This window comes from Cyprinus carpio, chromosome B3 (assembly GCF_018340385.1).
Source record: "Cyprinus carpio isolate SPL01 chromosome B3, ASM1834038v1, whole genome shotgun sequence".
NCBI lineage: Eukaryota > Metazoa > Chordata > Actinopteri > Cypriniformes > Cyprinidae > Cyprinus > Cyprinus carpio.
In genome coordinates, this window is record NC_056599.1 from 688,310 (window position 1) to 697,797 (window position 9,488).

The 9,488-nt window shown below is 38.8% G+C and overlaps 1 long non-coding RNA gene across 1 annotated transcript; it reads left to right on the forward strand.

The window, feature by feature from the left end:
- Positions 1-3,250: 3,250 nt before the first annotated feature.
- LOC122136426 lies at positions 3,251-9,047 on the forward strand. The gene is made up of 2 exons (XR_006154120.1): positions 3,251-3,312; positions 8,852-9,047. It is a non-coding gene; the product is annotated as an uncharacterized LOC122136426 (long non-coding RNA).
- The last annotated feature ends 441 nt before the right edge of the window (positions 9,048-9,488 follow it).

The following is a 9,488-nucleotide window of genomic DNA, read 5'->3' on the forward strand; positions in this document are numbered from 1 at the left end:
ACGCTGCACGTTTCAAAGTCCAAAAGTCCGGTGCAGCACTGATTTGTGTTCTGTTACCAGGGAAACAGTTATATTTCTGTTCCTAAAGCGCAGGAAAGAATGTGCATTTTCAAAAAGGCTGTTGTTGTGAGTACGGTGTTGGTTTCTATTAAAAAAACTAAAAGCTAAATTGTAGGCTATCTGCTGCCGTTTTCAAAGCACAATGCAAAATGCTCTCGGTTACTCACATAACCTCGGTTTTAATTGCCAATGATATTGGTGCTCTTGATAAACACAGCTCAGGTCTACAGGATTTAATACCCCATGAGTGTGAGAATGAGTGATGGGGAAGAGGGGAGTGAGAGGAGGAGAATTGCTCTGATATTGAGGTGGGATTTGTATGTTTTTTGACTTTATTGCACTCCATAGTGGAACAGTCAAACACAAACATAACAATTGCTCTCGCCGCCCGCAACAGGCAGGGGGCATGGTGAACACACACAGCGGAGCAAGCAGACTTTTTCAGTGGCTCGTCTTCTGCGCTGGGTGCAAATTTCCTCCTCTGAGAGCCAGCATCAGGAATGCGGCGTTGATTCCTGTGCCGCTGGCCTGCCGTCTCTGTCAGGGTGGGGTCTCTGGCCCTGACTGTGCTTCGGCCAAGGCTATCTTGGTCTCACTGCCGGCTCATGTTTATACCAAACAGCAGCAGAAGATGTGAGGAGGAGGAGGAACGGGAACGTGCAGGAAGGTTTGCGCTGGCGCTTGGCAGGAAGTGGCTTATAGCCTTTCACTGTTTCTCCATGAACGTCTCTACAGCTGCTCCGAATAGACCTGATTTTTTTCTTTCTTCTTTCTCTCTAGTCCTTTAACTCAGTCAGAGTAAGCGACAAGTGATGATCTAGCATTACAAGATTCCCCATGTTGCGGCTGATCGTCGAGCTTTCACCTTCGACGCTCTAAGAGCCAGATCCGTGGCACGTCGGAGCTCTTTGAACACTTCAGGGTTCAGCCCGTCCTCATCCAAAGACTTGAGCAGCTTGGCCTGATACACCTGGAGTATCGCCATCACATGCAGTGCTTAAGCTGCTTGCCCTGCCACGGAGAAAGCCTTGCCGGCGAAGTTTGCAGTGGCGCAGCAAGGTTTAGAGGGGAGAGACGCATTGTTCACTCCCCAGTTCGCTGCGGCTGAAGGACAGAGATGGGCAGCGACGGCTTCTTCCAAAGGGGGGAGTTTAACACTTGGTCAGTGCAGTCCACAGTAGGCAGGAGGGAGGATCCCGAGTTTTGTGCACTTGACTGGTGAGCGGCGTGTCCTTTCGACCGTGATCCGACTGGAGGTACCACTCGTCCAGACGGCTTCTGGCCAGCTCGGCAAGAGGCGCCCACTCCAAACTGAGCGTGGGGCACAGTGTAATCCAGCAGGCTTCTAGACCACTCTTGCAGACATTGCCACTGAAATGGCATCATCCTCCTCTTCAGCGCCCTCCATGGGACCGAAGGACACCTCATCTTGAGCGATGGGCGGAGAACAGTGGTCATTAAGCACACTAGAGGGGGACCTGCAGCAGGGGGGTGAGGAGCGTGTGGGCGCTGAGCCGGCGCGGGCTCGTCACCTGACCCTGACAGATCCGCAAGCTAGTGGCACTTTCCTCCTTGGCTCACCGGAACACAGCAGGGGAGAGAAGGCCTGTCCGCTGCAGCATGTAGATCAAGGTGAGTAGTCTTGTTGATATGCTTCTTACTTCTCGTAGAAAGTTGACTGAAGAAAAAGATTCTGAATGGATGATGTACAAGCGCTGCTTTGTATAGAGTGGGGGGCCCCTCATATTTCGCACGCTTGAACACCATTGGCCAGTTTCACTGGCGTGATTTAATAAGGCTTCAGTAATATTTGGAGAAAAGGGTAATTCCCACAGCAATGTAGAGTGACCGAATCAAAAGGGAACTGACATTTCATTCATTGATGCTCTACAATCAGTGGCACTAAGCCCGGAAAATTCATATAATAAAAAAAAATAGTATTAATAAATATTAGCGTTTTATTTTTAAGTTTACTATAAAATAAATGTATTTGTATTTAATAATTCCCTTTTTATTTTAAATATTATTATCACAATTTACCAGTATATATATATATATATATATATATATATATATATAATAAAAAAACTAAATAAAAAGTGCAATAATATAATAATTATTATTAATGCATTGTTTTATAGTTATATTTAAGTTATATTTAGTCACATTACATGCAGTGTTGGGACCAAACATCTCCAGTTTCACTTATAAGAGCCAGGCTGAAAAAAAATATGTGCACTCCTGTCTATAGGTGATATAAAAAAGTTTTTTTTTTTTTTTTTTTTTTTTTTTTTTTTTAAATTGGGTGTGGGTGGATTTTTGTCATTGTAGGGTGGTTGTGTTCACACACAGTCAACACACATTTATATCCAAACACCATCTAAAGTATTTTTTGCAGGTGCCCTTAAAAAAAAAAAAAGAAATTAAAAACAAATAATTTTGGAAGCAAATAGCAACTATTCGGTGGTGGAATTGCCTTTATAACCATTAGGAAACTGATTTCCACTAAAATATTTGACTTTCCTCTTTTTTCTCTACAATCCTCACTCACGAAGGTTGTTGGTGTTGATCAAATACCATGTGTGTCTATAAATTGTTTTTCATTTATTTGTGCAGATCGGCTTTTTTTCTCAAAGGAAAACAAACCTCCCCGTATTATTTCCCTCCTCTCGTCGCTTCACACTCCAGTCCAGCGGGTGGCGCTAAAACACATACGATTGTTTGACAAACACCATTAAACCTCAGAGGAAGAAGATTAGTTTCACTCCGCTCTTTATTGTTTTGTTGTGATACTGGTTTAATACAAACTGTTGGAAATGTTGCTTCTGTAAGTAGAGATACAGTTTTTGAATCTGATCAATAAATACCTGTAATATTCTTGTCCTCACAGTCGTGACTAAGTTTTGAATCAAGCAGGAATATCTGGAGGAGTATCATCTGAACTGAGATCTGCTGCTGTGAAGATGGTGTTTGTTAAAGAAGAGAGTGAAGAGAACACGAGTGAACTAGAAACCTGGAGAATAAAACACGAACAAACAGAAACCTGGAGAATAAAACACGAGGAACCAGAAACCTGCAGAATAAAACACGAGGAACCAGAAACCCGGAGAATAAAACACGAGGAACCAGAAACCTGCAGAATAAAACACGAGGAACCAGAAACCCGGAGAATAAAACACGAGGAACCAGAAACCCGGAGAATAAAACACGAGGAACCAGAAACCCGGAGAATAAAACACGAGGAACAAGGAGGTTGGTGTTTATTCTTCGTTTATCTTTAATTAATTGGTACATCTACAGGTCCTTGTAAAAAAAAGACCTTAACTATCATTAAAATGTCTGAAATCCATGTTTCAAAGTTCTTTTGGAAATGTGACTGAACTGACACTGAGGAGATTTAATTATTACTTTAATTAGACTTTATTTTCCTCTTTGGAATCATAAAACTGTGTTGAACTCAGAGCATTAGAGACTGAATTTGTTTTTTGTCTAGTAGTAGAAACCACATTTTAAAGTCATTTTAAAGTCGCTGTAGGACTGTGGTTAATTCATGTTAATGTCTCAGAAGAGCATTATTTGCGTGTTCAGTACATTTCGCTGTAAGTCAGTAACAGTTTTGCAGCAGGCTTTGCAAAAATGCAAAGAGAGTTTTATTGTGAGATATATGTGACCCTGGAGCAAAAAACCAGTTATAAGTGGCACTGGTATATTTGTAGCAACAGCCAAAAATGCATTGTATGTGTCAAAATAATAACTTTTTATACTACAGGGGCACTGAATGCTTGAATCTGATTGGTTGACGTTCTATATTCTATGGTGTGCAATTATTTTCAGGGAAAATGTTTGTTGTTCATCAGAGGTGGAAAGTAACGAATTACATTTACTCGCGTTACTGTAATTGAGTTTTTGTGTACTTCTACTTTTTAAAGTAATTTTTAAAATCTGTAATTTTACTTTTACTTAAGTATATTTTGTTTGAAGTATTGTACTTCGCTACATTTTAAAACACATTAATTACTGAGTAAAAAAAAAAAAAATTCGCTCCCTGTAAAGTACGTCAGTAAATAATGGGCAGGAGAGCAAACTGGCGCTAAAAACACAAGAAAGATGCAGACAGACAAAACAGGCGTTAGTGGTGCAGACACCGCTGAAAACAATACCCCGTCATATTCTGAAGTTGAACTCGAAGGAAATGAAGTGAACCCCTGGCCATATTTATGCTTTATTATGCAGTGTAAGCTGTGCTTGCCTAGAGAGACCAAACTAGCAGCTTATAAAATCTCGACAACACATCAACCCTTCGCAAGCGTGTAGAGGTAAGCTAAATAGCTGCTTCGTTGCATTGGTGGTTAAAATGAAGCTTTGACATTTTAGCAAGAGGTTTTGCACAAATTAGCCAAAAAGACTGGTGCGGAGTGTGCGATATATATCGTCTGCGATAATATCATAATTGTTTTTTTAATGATGTGCGCGCGCATTTAGAGTGCCTTCTTTCACTGTGTGATTCAGTCTTGTAAAATACATTTAGAATGATCACAAAATTGAAGATATAAGGGCAGAAAATTTACATATATCATTTCATATAGTAAATCAAAATCACACAAAGAATGCCGTCTTTTCCTCCAAAAATCATCATGATTATATATATATATATATTACAACAGGTTAGTAAACAAGTTAATTAAGAGACTTGCGTTTTAGACACCATATTGCCTGTTTTTGCTCTATTTTTACAACAAAAAATAATACGAAACACAGCCACCAAAGCACAGTTTTGCGTCTCTGAGCAACATGACAGTGTTTCGTTCCTAAATGAATCAACCGTGTAAATGATTCGGTTCAATCACAGTGACTCACTTATTAACAGTGACTTGCTGACACATACTGGCCATTTTAATTTCACATTTAAAGTATCTTTTGAATTTTTTTTTTTTTTTTTTTTTTTTTTTTTTTTTTATAATTTCTTATAATTTCAAATGAGTATTCAACATTTTAAGTTTTGTATATCAAAACATTATCCATGCATTTGTAACTGCAGATTAAATGCATTCATGTCCTGCATTAAACAGTGTGTAAATACATCTAAATGCCATGTCCGATGAAGCTTCTGCATTTGGTCTGCATTGAAAAGATGAGTTTGTTGATACTGATTTGCCTGGTAACAGCCCAAATGTCTTATTATTCTAAATAACCGATTCCTTTAATTAAAAACAGCTGGTTTGAGATTAATAGGCCTATCCCAGGGGTGTCAAACTCAGTTCCTGAAGGGGCCGTAGCCCTGCAGAGTTTAGTTCTAACCCTGCTCCAGCACACATATCCTGTAGTTTTCAAATAAGCCTAAATCAGCGTTCTCCAACCCTGCTCCTGGAGAGCTACCGTCCTGCCGACTTCAGTTCCAACCCTGCTCCAAAACACATGTCTGTAATTATGAAGTAGCCCTGAACACCTTGATTAGCTGGTTCAGGTGTGTTTGATTGGGGTTGGAGCTGCAATCTGTAGGACGGTAGCTCTCCAGGAGCAGGGTTGGAGACCACTGGCCTAAATGATTAAACTAGCTGGATCAGGTGTGTTTAATTAAGGTGCAGGACTGTGGCCCTCCAGGAACTGAGTTTGACACCCTTGGCCTGTCCCATTTTTGCCTCCCTCCCACTGTTTAAATGTAACTAAGTAATTTTTACTCTGAGTAAATTTTAAATGAACTACTTTTTACTTTTACTTGAGTAAAATTTCATTAATGTAATGGTACTTTTACTTGAGTAGAATATTTTTCTACTCTTTCCACCTCTGGTGTTCATGAAGAAAATAAACTTAAAGTTTCACTTTTAGTAACGTTAGAGACATTAGCCAAACACTTTTGAGAGATGGACAGACTCAGAGGTAATTCACATGGTCTCTCTCTCTCTCTCTCTCTCTCTCTCTCTCTCTCTCTCTCTAACAACTTATTCACTAACTACATTTGTCTGCTATCAACAGTTCAAGCCTCACTTACTAGTTCTAAAATTACGTTTTGGAATTAGAAACACAGGCATTGGATGAGATGCGGAAGAAACTAATCCTACTCAAAATAGCATTTTAAGTACAAAAAACGGTCAAATACCTGGGAAATATATCATCTGATCGATGTCTTGAGGTGTGGTAACTGTAGTATACGCAGAATAATTGACGACGGGCCATTGGATTAATAGAAAAATAATGCATTGGGTGTGTATTATTTTTCTAATAACTCAACGGCCCGTTGTCTATTATTACTTACTACTTTTATGCCAAAAATTATTAGGATATTAAGTAAAGGTCATGTTGCATGAAGATATTTTGTAAATTTCCTAAATCAAGACTTAATTATTGATTAGTACCCTGCTGAAAAAAACAGCATATGCTGGTTAGGTATGTTCTGACGCTGGTATGCTGGTCAGGGCTCTAGAGTGCGACCAATTTTATAACTTGATGCACTGGTGCGCCTAACTTTTTTTCTTAGGTGCACCAGCACAAAAGTTAGGTGCACCCAAATTTTCGACCGCATCACATTTAACACCGCAGTTTTACAAGTTCACTTTTTTTTAAATCACTGTCCATATAGGCAATATTGATTAACAAACAATCTGGTCAACATAAAGTTATTTATTTGAAGCACAATTCTACAAGAAAGTTAACTTACTGAAAAAGTGTTGGTGCTTAAAGTGCTTCACTGAGCTGAAATTTAAACTTAAAACATCTCAAGATAAATGAAATAAAAAGAAAATCTAAATTAAGTGTTTTAAGGGCTTCAAACTGAACATCTCATGGCTCAATGTCTTATGGACTATACTCCATTACAGTCACATGCCCCTCGGATGGTAAACTCCTGTAGTTTGGCCTTCTTGACCTTTGGCCTTGGCTAAACCAGCTGGCCACACTTTCTCTAGCATCAAAATCTTCCAGACTTGGCCCCTCTACACTGATTCTTATCAGATCTTCCACTGTGTCTGAATGAAGGGATGCTCTAGTGTCTGATTTGAACAGCTAAACAGTCCCTAAACAGCTTATACTACTGTTTCAGCTATTAAAATAGTTCAGTTTTGTATGTAATAGCAAAATGATTATATTTTGTTTCGTTTTTTTATTAAGTTAATTTAGAAAAACGTTTGGAGCATTTTTTGTTTGTTAAATATAAGTTTTTGTTTTTTTTTAAGTAACGACCAAGCGGCCAGCTTTAGACAGTGAGCCTATGTTTGATCAATTTATCCTTCTCAAATCATCACGACTCGCCTAAAATTAAATCTATAGATATAAAACAGTTCAAGCATATAACAATGTTTAAACGTTAGACCCAGAAAAATGTGCGATATATCCAATAGTTTGTGCGGAGACGCTTCAGGACATGTAGACGCCAGCATGATCACTTGATCATTTTTTTCAGTAGATACGCCGTCATTTTTGCACATAAAGTTAAGAGTAATACATCATTCGTAACTGCAAATGGTCTTTTATTTGTGTGCACTCACAATATCTACAAAACGTTGTGCTTTTATAAAATAAAGAAAACAAACACGATGCGCTTTCTGCGTCTCGTCTTTAACAGGAGTACAAAAATGAACCGAAAATCAGTGAAAACATGCCTCACAGACATGATAAATATATCTATACAAAGCTTTAAATGATTACTTAACGAAATAAAACTAATCTAAAACAAAACCGCTTTCATTATAATCATAATCCGTAAAGATGCACTTCTCTCTAAAGGCGCGTCTAATGAGATGGTTAGTCAGGATCAGCAACTTCATCCTTGCGACACAGACTCAGAAAACACTAGTTTATTGGTAAATAATTCAAATATCTCCTTACTATTTCCCCCGTCACATTTATGGTAATTACTTTTGCCGGTGTTTTGCGGCAAGCTTGAGCCTATTGCGTTTATTTGAACGGAGAACTGTTCAGCTGCGCTGCTGCCGGCGGGACAATAAACACTGTTGCGTCACTCTTGACAGTCGCGGTAGCAAGGTCTTGTGTTGTTTCCACCAGCGCGGCAATTGATGGATGTCTAAAATATAAAAGTAAGGAGAAGTCTAAAACAGGCGGGGTCCATTGGGCTCGGGCTGAAATGCAGGGCTCTAGTGTCTGTTGTTGAACCACAGGGAGACTTTCAGAGTCGCGGAGACCATTTTTTTTCTCTTGAACAGCTGGTCGCACCATTTTTTTTAGTCACACCATTGAGAAATTAGGTCGCACTCTAACGTAGAGCCCTGCCTCAGATAACAGATATATTCCAGAAAACAGTATCTCGGCCAAATATTGTCCTTTGCATACATAGACTATGCATACATCTCCGTTTCTAAAAATTTACCCTTATGACTGGTTTTGTGCTCCAGGGTTACATATACCTGACAGCATTGTCACAACATGAAAGTAAACTTGTTTATTCTAATGTCTGTTCTGTAATCAGTGATCTCTGATGTGTAATTATTGTATTTGTCTCAAAAGTGTTCAATGTTTTGTGTGTGTGTGTAAATCAAGCTAGTGACCAAACTAAATATTGTTTCTCCTAATGGCATGGATATAATATGTTATTGTTAAATTACAGAAAGCGATAAAAGAACAAACCTTGTTTGCTGGAGCTGTCAATCTGTTGTGTTTCTTTACAAAGTGACATCGCCATCTACTGGCCTGGCAGCATAATGCAGTGTTTTTAGACATTTTCATGGATCTGTGTTAAAAAGGGACAGTTTTGACCGTTTTCGTCTGTACACAAATATTTTAACATCTTATTTTTCAAATGTACCAATTGATTTTCATCTTTATAATGTTTTAATTTTAGGCATGATGAAAATGAAAGAAGAAAGACAAGATCTGAATGAGGTGGAGGATCAGAAAGATCATGATGTCAATGGAGAAAAATCTGTGAGTTGCAGCATTAAAAAAAAAGTCGTCAAAAAGCCTTTCATCTGCTCTCAGTGTGGAAAGTGTTTTACACAGAAAGCAAGCCTTGAGAGGCACATGTTAATTCATGCTGGAATAAAGCCTTTCAGCTGCTCTCAGTGTGGAAAGAGTTTTACAGAGAAAGAAAGCGTTAAGAGGCACATGGTAATTCATACTGACATAAAGCCTTTCAGCTGCTCTCAGTGTGGAAAGAGTTTTACACAGAAAACAAGCTTAAAGTATCACATGTTAATTCATGCTGGAATAAAGTATTTCTTCTGCTCTCAGTGTGGTAAGGGTTTTACAAGGAAAGGACAACTTAATGGTCATTTGGTAACTCACTCTTCAGAGAAACCTTTCAGCTGCTCTCAGTGTGGAAAGAGTTTTACAAAGAAAGCAACCTTCAAGGATCACATGTTAATTCATACTGACATAAAGCCTTTCAGCTGCTCTCAGTGCGGAAACACTTTCAGACATAAAGCAAGCCTTAAGGATCACATGTTAATTCATACTGGGATAAAGTCTTTCAGCTGCTC